Source organism: Tachypleus tridentatus, chromosome 7, assembly GCF_004210375.1.
Source record: "Tachypleus tridentatus isolate NWPU-2018 chromosome 7, ASM421037v1, whole genome shotgun sequence".
NCBI classification, from domain to species: Eukaryota; Metazoa; Arthropoda; class Merostomata; order Xiphosura; family Limulidae; genus Tachypleus; species Tachypleus tridentatus.
In genome coordinates, this window is record NC_134831.1 from 161,912,406 (window position 1) to 161,928,425 (window position 16,020).

At 33.5% G+C, this 16,020-nt stretch overlaps 1 non-coding gene across 1 annotated transcript; it reads left to right on the forward strand.

Moving 5' to 3' along the window:
- Positions 1–10,844: 10,844 nt before the first annotated feature.
- On the forward strand, positions 10,845–10,917 carry TRNAR-UCG (transfer RNA arginine (anticodon UCG)). The gene has a single exon. It is a non-coding gene; the product is annotated as a tRNA-Arg (tRNA).
- The last annotated feature ends 5,103 nt before the right edge of the window (positions 10,918–16,020 follow it).

A 16,020-nucleotide genomic window follows, 5' to 3' on the forward strand; every position in this document is an offset into this window, starting at 1 on the left:
ATTTTTGGGGCAATTCACCTTGGGGGACCTTGGTTATTTACATGTATCTTGAAATGGAATTTTACATATTTTGACCAATAACGTAAATATATCGAATTTAAATAAACTTTAGAAATGCTGTTACGTTTCAGGTAGTTACCATGCATAGCAATTAATGGAACTAGATTTACACGCGGCGAATCAGCTGGAAATTTTCGGACTTACAACGTAATAATCAGTGGTATGTTGCTCCGCGGTGATCAGAGAGGAGATGGCCTATTGTGTAGCTTTGTTCCAAAACATCCCATAATTGTTAAATGAAAGAAGTTCATGTGCTGTTCGCTCGCTGTGAAAAATGTAAAGAGAATAATCTGGATTTCGACTGTTAAATATGAGATGGGCTAAAACGTTGTAACCCAAGATCATTTACTCCAAAAATTTGTTCATTTACACCAGTAGTAAAAATTCAAATAAAATTGTGAAAACTAACGTAAAAATGAAAAAGGAAAAATTTGTTTGTTTTTGAATTTCGCGCAAAACTATACGAGGGCTATCTGTTCCTAATTTTGCAGTGAAGAACTAGAGGAAAGGCAGGTAGTCATCACCACCCACCACCAACCCTTTAATTACTCTTTTACCTCATTTTAACAACCCCACGGCTTAAAGAGCGAGTATATTTAAGGGGAAGGGGATTCAAACCCGTGAACCCCAGATTTCGAGTTGAACGTTCTTACCAGCTGGCCATGCCAAGCCAGTAAGAATTAGATATATCAAACACCCTAACCAACGTAGTTAATAAAAGTATCTTTAATGAAAACATATAGTGTACCTTACTTACTGAACACATACAAATAGTGTTGGTTATCTGCTCTCTGTCTTCCGCGGGAAACTGAACTACATATTTCAGCGAAATATCGCTGATCCACAGGTTGGTTTACATGAAACTTCACGAATGTAACAAACGCTAATATAATCAGAACAAAATCTAAATCGATTGCAAGTTAAACTACTCTACTGCTATTACATCTTCAGTTGTGAAAATGTAAGAAAACGAACGGAACTTATATTTGGATAACCTCTCAAATCAAGGACCAGATGCGTAAGATCGGTATTTATACAATGATCTGGTCATAGTAAGTGATATTTAAAATAGATCTGAGATTAGGCCAGTAAAACGTGACTGGATCAAAATAACTGTTAAAGTTATAAATAAGTGAAAAGAGCAAAACACGGTAAACAGCATCAATCAGAAAAATTCCATGTCCTCGCCCCGTTGCTCCATTTCGAGATTGTGTTTGTTTATATTGGATAATGCCAAAGTTCACCTTCGAAAACGCAGAAAATCCTTTTCAGATTCAGAATGACCAAAGATCTGGATCATTTCTTGAAGTGTGATGAGGTATTTTAACCTTAATGTGTTCAATGAAATTTGATAGAAATCTGATTACATTTTACAGAGTTTTAAACCCGATATCGCGAAAATAGCCTATCTACCCATTACAAAAATTACTTCAGAGTGATCCAGAATAAATATGGAGAGGAATGTTCCACATCAGCTTTCTATCTTGTGTGCTTGTGTACAAAATTTCGTTTACGTAAGTCTATTGGTTTTTGAGATACTAATGAAAAACACAAACAGACAGGTACCCAAGGACCCAACAGCAATATCCCCACACACAATCCATCGAATCTACAATAGTAATGGAGTTGAAAGATAAAGTTGTCATTTATGGCATAAAAGTTATCAACACAGGCCTACACCCATTTCCTGTAACATTCTATCTCAGCTTGCAAGTGCAGTTAGCTGCAACGTAATAGAAGTGTAACAAGGAATTGAAATAGCTGTTAACTGTGCACACATATCAGAAGTACCACTAAATACGTTTGTTTTTAACTGTGCACACGTACCACAAAATGCAGGTTTCTATAATGCAGGAAACAACCATAGAATCATGATAACAATAAATAAAAAAGTCATAATTAAAACTTTAAAATAAAATATAAATTTCGTTACTTGTCGGTGTAATACCACAATATAACGATAGAATAAAATATTTTGCTACGTAGCAGAAATGTAGTACGAAAAACATAGTTTTTAAATAAAATTAACCATTAATTTATCCTGAATAAAACTGTAATCTGCATAGACGACCATGACCTGAATATTAATAATGAACCTAACCGAAAATTGTGATATTCAGGGAAGCAAAATGTATAATCGGAACTGTTACGCGGAAAATAATCTAAAAACAAGTGAGCACTTGTGTAGTTTTAAAGATATATTTTTTTTACTGACAACACTGTTCTGCTTCCAAAATTGGCCCAGCTTTTCACCCTTTATGAATATTGTCTAGCTGCTGGGGTCAAAGGTAAGAGCTGCCAATAGAAAATCCAAGGTCAAGATACGGAAATCTAGAAATATCCCTACTTTCAGACAAAACAATAAACTGTTTCAGGTTTCTGTACTGCTTCGTAGAATCGACTACAGTCTACGAGACGTCCTTACATAAATATTCACGTACAAAGTGGTGTCTTAGTCACAAAGGTTGTAGTATGTGACAAATATCCGTGTTTGTACACGTGGAAGGCTTAGAGACAGACATATGGTTAACGAAAAGGATATAAATTCATACGTAAATATAAATAAATAAAGATAGATACTGTATTAGAAGAGTGGAATTAATCATTATTTTAATCTTTACTTTGCTATGAAAGCACACTGTACTTCGATATCTACGAAAAATAATAATAAACAACTGAACTTGTTAGAATTCATCAAAAGTAAATCACATTGCGGCGTGTATTATGCATGAGTGATAAATTCCGAGAAAATTTAATTCCGATTAAAATACAAAACTAACGTAGGGACGCAATTCTAGAACTATGTCAAATAAAACTGAAATTTTGCTTTTCTTTGAATTTCAAGTAGAAATGCAGCTAATTAAAATGCATAACGTTTTCTGTCGCTCTCGTCGAGTTCTGGACAACTCAAACGAAGTTAAATCAGTAAACACATATATCACTGCAGTTATATTATATAACTAATATATATAAATAATAAGTAATTATGTATTACTTAGTGTAATACATAATTTATCTAATTATGATTTAACAAACTTGAATATGAAGTTTTACCTCGAGGTGTTAGGTTTTCAAGTAATTATTTCAAATTTAATTGTATTTCCTTCTTTACTGTATATTGTGGTGTTTTTCAATTTAGACATTTGTATTGTTGTTTTGCCAGAGGGAGGTTCAAGTTTCGCAACGGGAGTGGCTTAATGAGTAGAAATTCTTGAAAGTCCAGAAAACGATTCGAGTCGTATAAAAAGCGAATTAGGTTAGGTTATTATGATTGGTTTATTGGAATATCAGTTAAAGTTAACATTTTTGAAATTTGAAATTCAAAAATAAAACCATTTCGTTATCATGAAGTGGCCTGAATTTTGTGTTTTTTTCTGAACAAGTTTTCCAAAAGAGCCTGTCCATTAACAGAAATCATTATAACGATACTATAATCAAACCTTAGGCTTATTTCTCAGCAATTTCAACAAATTATTTTTAATTAAAACTGCTAATATTATCTTTCTTAAAAAAAAAGAATACTTTGGCTTAACACATTTAAGTTCATCTAAAAATTTAGTTTTTGAAACCCGTTAAAAGTGAAGGTGTGGCCGATTTAAACAAACAAGATACATGTTAATAAAACTTAACACGCTATGAACGACACTGTTGGATTAAAAGAAACAAATAAAGTAACTCATAAAACACTCTGATACATACAATGTTTCAAAACGGATAGTATTCCGATTTACCTACAGATGTTAACAACGTCAAACTAATTGGATTGCATAGTTGATTATACGGTTTGCTTGAAATTCATAATCCTACTGTTTAAATAGAACAATACTGACTTTTATAATCGCAGATTAACATATTTACTAGAGTTCTTATGGAATATAATAAAAGTTTTATGCAACTGAAGTTTAACAAACGATTTTCTATACCAATTTTGATCCTGAACCTCTATATAGTAATATAACTTATGATAAAATATTTAAATTCAGTTGGAGCTAACACTAGCTTCTGTGTATCGTCAAATTTGGAACGAAGTACTTGCAACCTTTTATTTTTATTGCACAGATTTAAAATAATTGCAACAGGGAATTCATTTGGTAGCACAAGACCAAGCAAAACAAATATATATATATATGTAACTTAATATTCAAACATAAATTTCTACAGTCTACCAGAGGAACTTCGTTAAAATGAATCTTCTATTTCATCTCTTTTAGCCCCCCAGTGGTATATCTGCGGATTCAGACTGCTATAAACCGGGTTTCGATACCCGTGGTGGGCAAAGCACAGATAGCCCATTGTATAACTTCGTGCTTAATTCCAAACAAACAATTATCTGTTTTGTTTGTTGTTTGTGTGTGTTTTCTTATAGCTATCTGTTGAGTACACCGAGGGAAATCGAACTCCTGATTTTAGCGTTGTAAATCCGTAGACTTACCGCTGTAGTAGCGGGGGACAATTGTTTGTTGTTAAACACAAAGCCTAACAATGGGCTATCTGCGCTCTGCTCGCCACCAAGTTGAAGATGGTTTTTTTTAAAGACATCAAAATTGTTACGATTTGTAGATATTAGAGTAACTACTTAACAATCATATTTTGTTCTTTGAAGTCCAGTGTTCATAAGTAATATATTTGTTAAGAGCTTTTATAATAGATTGGTTTGAATTTCGCGCAAAGCTACACGTGGACTACCTGTACTAGTCGTCCATATTTCAGCAGCGAAAAACAGCTAGTAATCACCACACAACACTACTTCTTGGGCTACATTTTAACCAACGAATAGTAGGATTGACTGTGATGGTATAAGGACCCCACGGCTGAAAGTGAAAACATGTTTGGTGGGACGAAGATTCGAATCGGCAACCCACAGATTGGGAGCCGAGTGTCTTAACCACCCGACCATGACAGGCCCTGTATTATAAAATCTTACCAACACTTAATCATTTAATATTTACTTCGTGAGCGGGATGAAGAGAAACCGAATTCCTAAACATCCCTGTTGGTTTTCTTAGCCTGTAATCAGCTAAAAAAACTTGAAACCAAAATTCCTACCAAGAACAAACAAACCAAGGTTGCCTCTATGTAAGGCCGCTAAACAAGTAAGAAGGTTGAGGCAAAGTATGTGTATAAATATAAAGTTCAATGTAGTCACGTGCTCTATCTAACACGCATGCGTTAATCGCCCTAGGCTACATTTACACTTAGGAAAAACGACAAAAGGCACAGTTTGGTTGATATAATGGAAGTAACGTACTTTTTGTTTTTACTGTAACATTTACTGACATTTTTATATAAAAGAAATTGTGATATTATAGTTCTTTAACCTTCAATACAATGTTATATTTACTGTCAAATATTCCATTTATTTCAAATGAATCATGTTTTTGAAAAACCTTCCACGTAATATTTTATAGATGAATAAACTACATTAGAAAGTAAATGTTCCGTTCCGTTAATTAAAAATTCTGCAGTAGTTAGTAAACTGAGATATTATGACACTTTCTGTGTAAAAGTTAAAGAATGTAGCTATTGGGCAAAAAACCCCAGAGTTTCAAAAAAAATCATTAAAATAGAACTTTTGCTTATTTTTATATGTGTTTGAATAACAGATAACATATCATTTCTTATTTCCACGTAAGCAAGATATATGGTAGCGACAGTTACTGATTCTATAATAAATCAAACTAGTCTCCCCAGTGGCAGAGCGGTATGCCTGAGGACTTATATTGCTCCAAACGGGGTTGCGATACCCGTGGTGGGTACAGCATCGATAACCCATTCTATAGCTTTGCGCGTAATTACAAACAAATAATAAATGAAACTTATGTGACTGGAGGAAGAGGTAAATAAATCTCAATTTTAAACTTTCGTTTTTTTTATCTGATAAACGAATTTTGTACAAGAGTAGTCACAAATCAACTACATTGGAAATATTGTAAGTACCTCTAGTTCTAACACTACTTATTATGCTTACCTTCAATCGTACATTAGTTTAGTTTTTTATTTATTTGTTATAATTTTCGATATAAATTTGGAATCTGAAGCAAGGGGCACAGGATCTAAACTGGATGGTCGAAGGCCCTAAGCCCCCCTTCCAATAGCACAGACTCTGACCACATTTTTAATGCTTTATAACATATAAAGCCATATAGCAAAGCCATAGTCGGCTATCTGCTGTATCAACCGCGTGGATCGAACCTTATATTCAAGCGTTGTAAGTCTGAAACTTACCGCTGTCCCGTTGTGATCACGATTCTGTCGTATATAATCTGCATACAGGACCTTGTTAATTCACTCGATTACTTTACTTGCAAGGACATTCACCCAGAGTTAAATTACGTAAAAAATACAGTTGTTTGGGTATTGCACCAAATGTATATATAGAACCTGAGAAGAATAACAAACTTCTAATCACCTAAACATTATAACATATGTATATATCGTGCTTTTACAACTTAGGTGTTTACTCTGTTCGCATAACGTAACATTTTGGTTTACGACGAGCTGTATTTTTAGAGGATAATTGTAATTATATTGATTCAGGATACGTTAAAGCTTCGAATGGTATTAAGATCACCTAGTATCCTAGCAACACACATCATAGTACGAGCGGTTTGTCGTGTGTGAAAGTTCAACTAAATTTTATATAGCTACTCGAGCGCTATCTGCGCATGCAGTTGTCCTATAACTGTTGGACATTATATTGTTGTAACTGTAAGTTTGAGGTCGTTTTCTTCTAGAAATTTCTTAGTACTTAGAGCGATGGCAAAGAAAAATGCATAATAATATATCAATCACACTATGCCTGCTATATCTACTGCCGACGAGGCTTTTCACCCAATACTAGGGTTCATCTGGTTGACAGGGTTACAACAGGTACTGTAATTCTTAAGAACTATTTAAATTATCAACTTGCATGAACAACAATTATTACAACAACAACTATTAGAGTGTGAAGTCACTGAAGTATAGTTTGTATCAATTTTATATTTAAATATTTTTGTTTGTTTGCTGCTAAATTCAAAGCTACAAAGTAAGCTGTTTGCTGTTCCGTGGGTATTGAAACCCGATTATTAGCGCTTTAAGTCGACTTGCCGTTGCGGTACCCAGGGCTTAGTTCTTTTACGAATCAGAATTCACTTTATCACCAAGTATTTATCATCATTATTTATTTTTACTTTTCATTAACATTATTCATGATTTAGAAGACACGACGAACCAGCAAGCTTGACTCCATGTTCCCGGAGCGTTACCATTGTCAACGGAGGGAACTGACTCACTTTGTTTTTTGTTGAATTTCACGCCAAGCTACTCGAGTTCTTTCTACCCCCAGTTTGAAGTGAAAGACTAGACTCACTAGAGCAAAAGCAGATCGTCAACATCACATATTGCAAACTCTAGAACTAGTCTACCCTAACAGTGGAATAACCCACACACACACACAGGGTTGAAAGCGAGAAAATGTTCGGTGATGTGATTTAAAGCTACAACCCACAAACTGCGATTCGAGTGACCTACTAAACCTAAATACGGACTGTAGTACAAAATCATGTTCCTGCAGAATTCGAAAATCTGGAAAGTAAAAATACAGCGGCAAACATTTGACGTCAACGTTCATGGTTGGTGTAAGGTCAGAAGTACAGAAAGTGAAGACATTTCAGCTAAATTTTGAAAATTTATAAAATTTTAAATAACGAAATCAACAATCTAATATTGTTTTTGTCCTTTAATAAAAGAACTATAGTGATATTTTTATATTTTGGCTTTATTTGTTGCATGAGTGAAATCATGTGTTTAAGCCTGGTGCAGCCTGTGGGTGGTAAGTGAAATCGTTTGCTTGAGCCCAACACAAGCTATAAATGGTGAGTGAAATTATGCGTTTAATCTTAGTAAAATCTATATGTGGTAAGTAAAATTATGTGTTTAAGCCTAATAAAATATGAAGGTGGTAAGTGAAATTATCTGATTAATGCAATCGATATGAGGAGACTAAACCACCAAAGGTGAAACGTCCTAAACACACAAATTTTAAACAAAGCTATGTAACATTTATTGATGAATTCAACAAAATATGTTAGTAAATTCCAATGAATATTTTTTAAAATACATACTCCACGAATGCGAAAAGACCGGTACTAAGATGAAGTTCAAAAAAGGCATTCTAGATAAGTTTTTATCATTAACATTTAAAGAAAATAGGTATTTTATGCTTAAATTATGAATTATTTGCGATGGTCTATTATTCAGAAGCACTTTCTTATACAGTGTGTAAAGATACATTAAAAGATCAATAGGCGAGCAAAACTTAAAAAAAAAAAAAAAACAAGTTCCAGAAAATTACGTAAAGGCCAAATACGTGAATACTGACCTAATGTTTATTTATATCGATGTAACCGAGCTGTGACTCGAGTTGCATTTCCTACAATTTTTGTTTACAGTACAATATTGCAGTGCAGGATTCACCTGTTAAATTATGATTCAACCTATTAACACATTGCATAAACTCGTCGTCACACCTATTCGAAAAAGTTGCTCTTAATTACTTTGGGTACATAAAAACCATAAGTTAAGCTTTCCATTTTATAATTATATGTAAAATATACGTATTACGAGTTGTTTACTGTCCGTAATAAAACAGTGAGATATGTTTCAATAAAACTGAGATATGTTTCAGATATCTTTCAATAAAACAGTGAGATATGTTTCAATAAAACTGAGATATGTTTCAATAAAACAGTGAGATATGTTTCAGCTGAATTTACGTAATTTTTCTGCATTACTTGACCTTTTTTTAATTCAAATTTCTCTTATTTCAAATTTCAATATTTTGAAAGTTTGTTCTTTATAACCATTATCAGACACATTTAAAATTTTGCTATGAATATCCTCGACACGCTAGAACAGAATATTCCTCTCTTTATAGTCAGTTGTATACATGCCGACTATGAGTGCTAGAAATCGAATTTCGTTACCTGTGATGGACAGAGTACAGATAGCCCACTGTATAGCTTTGCACGTAACGACAGACAAACAAATTGTAGAGGACATCAGACGTACTAATCTGGTGTCTTTGAACATGATCTAGAAAGGCAATGTCACATTGTAGTCCATTATATTAATTTGTTTAAGGTCTTAACAACACCCAACGATGAACAGACTCCCCCTTCCCTCCCCGACTGAGGAGGAGCTAACTCATTTACGAGATCCTCAGATTACAGGCTATAAAAATTAGAGAAATGTTGGTGCTTGACTTTATTTGATTACTGCATTCAAATCTTATAGTTATAAATTTTCGCAAAGTATGCATCTTATGCTTTATCAAACTAACGCCAATTTTTGGCAAAAATCTGTATTTATGAGTAGGAATGGAACATCAACAGTTTGTTTTAAAGCGAGAGTCGGTGATCATGGGGTGAGACATTGTCCTGGATCCGTTAATTTGTTATCAGTGCAGTAAATTTATGTTACACGACAATATAAACAAATTTGTTTAATTTGTGTCAAATTGAACGTAGCTTATAGCAATCGTTATCGAAGAAATAAATCAATTTATTATCGTTATTTACCAAATAATTTGAAAGAACCTGGCCAACGAAACAACAAGTGATTTTGTGAAGTAAGTGCTTAGCGAAGTCGTTAAAATTAAAGTACAAGAAATAGTTGTGGGAATATTTATAAAGGACACGGTGTTGTAACTAATGCTTCATAATTAAATTTGTTTCGCAGGTGCCGTAAAATACGATTTTGAATAAAATGGAGACATATTATTTACTGCTCCGGAATAATATTTCACCCTATAGTTTCGGGTACTAAAAGTTAGTTGTATAATTCCACTTTTATCACTGCTGGAATTGTAATTACTACCAGAGAAAGATTATATTTTATGGGCTGAAATTACGCTTTCACTGGTCCACTAGTAAGTAGTACGAGGTGTCTTTCTACTATCTCGCACCCTTTAGGACTCTAGAATTTTATCCGTGTGATGACATTAAATCAGCAATGATTATCAAATTGAATACCAAACTTAAAGCTATTTTCCTTAATTTTAAGTTAAATTGCCGTTAAAAAAAATAAAAAGTGCAATACATTTCAAGGAAATCTTCTTCTGAAATCCCGTTGTCGTAAATACAAAATTTGATCACAACGGGTTCTTAACACGTAGGACTCAACTATGTTGGTATTAAACGTAAGAAACGACCAGCACTGGTTTAATAAAAACGTAAAAAACAAAAACATATTCAGCTACTGTATTTCAAATGATCAAAAATGACATATGAACATTAGTTCAGAAATTCTGATTCATATCGTAACTATAAACTGTTTTATTTCAAATATTTTTGCAGCATTAAATTCTGTTAATTATCTATAAAAACAAAACAATCTAAAAAAAGCACTCAGTAGAGCGCATTCCTCTATCGAAACGTTAGTCGTATTCAGCCTTCAAAAAATATGTGATGTTTATATCTCAACCAAGTATTTTCTATAATTTGTATTATAGTTCGGATGGCTCAATGAATACAAACATTTTTAAAGTATTAGGCGGCTGTTTTTAAAAGTATTTAATAATTGTTTTAGTTAATACTAATAGCAATAAAAAAAAAAAGAGCAGATCCACATTTCATTTGACAACAGCTGGAGGTGGGCAGGTATTGACTAGCTGCCTTTCCTTTTGTCGATAAATTCAAAAGTAAGGATTTCTAACGGAATAGCTTATTTGCAATTTGAAATTATATTTAAGAAATTATAATACTTAAACTATAGATATATAAAGTACAAATCCACACCTATCAGTCCGCGTGGCCTAATGGATAAGGCGTCTGACTTCGGATCAGAAGATTGCAGGTTCGAATCCTGTCGCGGACGAAAATCTACATTTTTCTCTCAAAATATTTAATCTTTCAAAGTATTACTATTAATCAATTGCAAATCTATATAGTTTAACGTTAATTATAAATTAACCTGGCCAACGAAATAAGAAGTGATTTTGTGAAGAAAGTGCATAGCGAAGTCGTTAAAAGTAAGATACCTCTTTCTTTGTGAACCTGACGATGACCGAAGAAGGTCGAAACGTTGTTCGCTCTTCAATGTAAAATATTTTCTCAACCCAAACGAGCCGTTTTTGCATATAAATTTCTCAACAAGTGGGTTTCTCGACATCACTGATTATTATTTCATCACGGCGATTGTACGAGAAGTGTAAGTTTTTGTGTTTTTCTCAGTGTATTTGTACTTACCTGTTACCATTATGTCTGAACAAGCATACCGTACACCACTATTAACAGTACACGCTCACACGATCGTTAAGAAACTAAGAAAGTTAAACTAACGAATTATTAATAGAAGAAATGACATTTATTTTATTCAACAATGTAGAAAGGTACAACTAACCCCTAATTTTGTAAAGGTAAAACTTTCAAAAAAATTTAATACATACACAAACATTATCTAAAATTTACAGAAAAAACTACTTAAAGCCATGTTTAACACAAAATACAAAGAACTACATGACTTACAAAAACAAAAAATGAACCTAGACCATCAACTGGCATGCTGCATTAAACCAGAGATTACGGACTTATACAACGAAACATAAACCAAATCAATACTAAGAACGACAGAGACAAAAAGATCTGCCACAACAAAAAACTAGAAAAACTAAGATGCAAACAACAGAAAAGACACCAAAACGACAAACCGTTGACTAACCTCATAATTAACAGATCCGACCGACAATTAAACACAGACGAGATACATCTACCTAACAAAGGACTCAACTTCGCAATAGCACCTAGGTACATTCCAACCATAGAAATCAAAACATGTTTAGAAGACCTAGTCAGGAGACTTGTGATACTTTCTACAGAGAAGAAAAACAAGGAAACAACCAAACACAACCAACAGAAAGAAGACAACTTAGATAATGTTATTGACATCCAACAGCCAAACTTCCCAGGTAAAATTACAAATTTATATTTTCCAAAAACACCTAAAAACAACATCTTAAACGATTTTTTCAAAGAATTTTCTCACAAAACCATCAACATAATTTCACAAAACAGAAAACTAAAAAACAACCTTACAAAAAGAGACATTAATTCCATTAAAAACCTAAAACAAGACAAAAACATAAAAATTCTAAAAGCAGATAAAGGTAACGCTATAGTCATAATGAACACGAATTAATACATCCAAAAAATGAATAACATCCTGTCAGACACGAACAAATTTAAACCAATACACACAAATCCAACAAAGACACACGAGACGCAACTGAACAAATTACTACTACAAATGAAAAACGCCAACACAATTTCACAAACACTTTATTCCTACCTACGTAAAACCGACTCACGCACACCACAAATATACGGCATCCCCAAACCTCATAAACCAGATTATCCATTACGACCAATAATGTCCACATATGAATCGTTTAATTACAATCTTGGTAAATACATAGCATGGGCATTCTCCAGATATGTAACATCAGCCAGCTCATTCATCAAAGACTCTTTTAATTTCAAGTCTAATCTAAATCAACTTAATCATAAAGCCTTAATGGCCAGTTTCGATGTAATATCCCTCTTTACAGAAGTTCCAACCACTGAAGCCTGCAAGATAGCCTTAGAACTCTATATCCGAGACCCTAACCCAACTATAGACATTCCCAGCAACCAATCAGCAACCCTTATAGAATTCACCACGATGAAGACAAACTTCATGTTCAACAACCACAACTATAAACAAACAAATGGCTTAAGCATGGGCAACCCAGTATCACCAGTTCTAGCCAATATTTTTAAGACACAAGTTGAAACACGAGCAATTAACACAGCATTACATCCACCACTATACTGGTACAGATATGTAGATGACACGGTTGCGGGATTCAAATCTACAGAACACATACTTATTTTTTTCAATCACATTAACTCTATACATCCCAACATTAACTTCACATGTGAACAGGAAGAAAGCAATCAAATATCATTTCTGAACCTCAAAATTACAAGAACCGACACATAATTCATAACAGAAATCCACCGAAAAATCACCCATACTGGACTATACATTCCTTGGGACTCAGCACATGAAACAAAACAAAAACTCAACATACTAAGAAACCAAATAAACACAGCCATAAAACTATGCTCACCAGATAAAATTAACGATGAATTAGACAAAATAAAACAATACTTCATCAACATCAATAAGTTTCCTCCACAAACCGTAGAAAACATTATACGTACACACCTAGACAGAAAGCAAAATCAACCAACTAAAGTAAATATATCTCACGAATCAAAAAATCACGAAACCATATACTGCTGTATACCATATATTCCTGATATCAGCAGACAAATAACCAACATTTGGTAAAAACTAGTAACAAAATATGACATTCCAGTTAATACCAAATTTATTCAAAAACCAGGCACAAAACTGAGGTCTATGCTATGTAAAAACTACACTGACAAACACCACACCAACATTATTTACAAAATACAATGTGATAACTGCCACGACTTCTATATTGGAGAAACAAGTAGAAAAATGGAAACCAGATTCAAAGAACATAAAAAGTCACCTTCACACGTTTTCGAACACTGCAAGTCAAATAAACACAACATAACCATAGAAAACACTCAAATACTAAATAAAGAAACAAACATAAACAAACGCAAAATTAAGGAAGCCTTACTTATACAACAACTTAAACCCAAAATAAACCAATATAAAGGAACGCCTTTATACCTATATTAAAATAATAAAATAAATAAAATTATATATTCAAACATCTAACACCGCCCTCTACATTCCGACACTCAGTCACACAACCCCTTTCAAACACGTGGCCAGCTTCCGGTCAGTTACCTCTTTCTTTGTGAACCTGACGATGACCGAAGAAGGTCGAAACGTTGTTCGCTCTTCTATGTAAAATATTTTCTCAACCAAAACGAGCCGTTTTTGCATATAAAAAAGTAACTAATATACACATAACGAATTTAAAAACAACGTACAAAACACTTACAAAATAAAACATAGGAAAAAAATTTAAACAATCTTCAAAAGATAGAGGTAACCTGCGTGGGACTTCCTTATTTTTATGCTGTCATTAATGGACGACTTTGTCTATGTTGCGGTCAAAAAATCAAATTCTAATAATCTTCTATATTTCACCTCTGTATTTTGGTAAGAGGAAGTAAACTTATTATTTTCATTGCATTTCATATTTCACGTTCGTAAATAAAATTATATTTCAAATGTTCTTTGAAACACATCGTTTAGTACTAAATTTTGAATATTTCCGCTTTCAGATAGTTCAGATTTGGGCCTGGCATGGCCAAGCGCTTAAGGCGTGCGACTCGTAATCCGAGGGTCGCGGGTTCGCGCCCGCGTCGCGCCAAACATGCTCGCCCTCCCAGCCGTGGCGGCGTTATAATGTTACGGTCAATCCCACTATTCGTTGGTAAAAGAGTAGCCCAAGAGTTGGCGGTGGGTGGTGATGACTAGCTGCCTTCCCTCTAGTCTTACACTGCTAAATTAGGGACGGTTAGCACAGATAGCCCTCGAGTAGCTTTGTGCGAAATTCCAAACCAATGTTCCGATTTGAAATCCATAATGCATAACAATCTTCGCAAAGAAATAAAAATAATAAAGATGTTATGTGTTACTGACTGGTGGGGATAATAATCTTTATCCACGATGGGACCAGCCTATTCTTAAGCCTAAATAGCTTCTACGCTTCTTCAACTTAGATATTTAACAAAATAATCATCAATTTCTTGTAAAGAATATAAACAGATACAGATTTTCGTTTTATATTAACTAGCCTATCTGATGTGTATTATTGTTTCTCAGAATGTATAGTACATAATGAAGGGATGTTGACATTTTGGGAATAAAGTTAGAGAGAAGTTTTTGTTGTTTTGAATTAAGCACAAAGCTACACAATGGGCTATCTGTGCTCTGCCCACCACGGGTATTGAAACCCGGTTTTTAGCGTTGTAAGTCTGTAAACATAACGCTGAGCCACTGGGGGGCCAGTTGGAGAGAAAAATAATAACAAACTCTTAATGTTGAGGTAGTGATAGAAAAAGCTTTATATTTTAGCCAACGATACCCAAAGCGGCATAGCAGAGACAATTCATTGTGTGATTATTTGTGCTTAATATCAAACAAACAATCAACTCTAGTGTTTACATTTTTTTTACAAGGGCTATTTGTATACGACTTAGCTTCATGAGAGCTGTACGTGAAATTTGCGTAAAATAAATGTTCATTTGAAGTAAAACCATTTTCTTCTTGATGTTTTAAGTTTCCAAATTTTCATACAACAATTATTTTTCTAATATCTTTCTACTTTTTTAAAAGTTAATAATAAATAGATAACGCTGCAGAAATGTGGATTAATTGCTAGCGAATTAGTCGTAGGGAAAAAAAAGCAAGGTTTTTTTAAAATTTTGCGCAACTAGTCATTACCACTCACCGCCAACTTTTGGGTTATTCTTTTACCAACGAATAGTAGGATTGCCCATGACATTATAACGCCCCCATGGCTGAAAGGACGAGCATGTTTGTTGTAACGGGGATTCGAACCCGTGACCCTTGGATTAGAAGTCGAGTTCCTTAACCACCTGGTTATGCCCAAAACATAAGGGAAACACAGAAATGAACAAATTTAATTATGTGGTGATATGATGGTAATAATAAAAGCTTATGCGTTTTGGGCAGTCATAACATAAAATATAATTTTCTTTCAAAATGTTTGCTTTAAAAATTAGAACTACATCTAATTAGAATAACGTACATATGTTCTCTTCAATATTTTATAAAATAAATTGATTATTTTATTCAAATTTTGTAAGTCACATCTTTAAATGTGGTAGTTCAACACATAATTAATAATTATAAATATTATTTAAAAAAATTTTACTTAAAACATTGTTAAAACTAAATCTTACT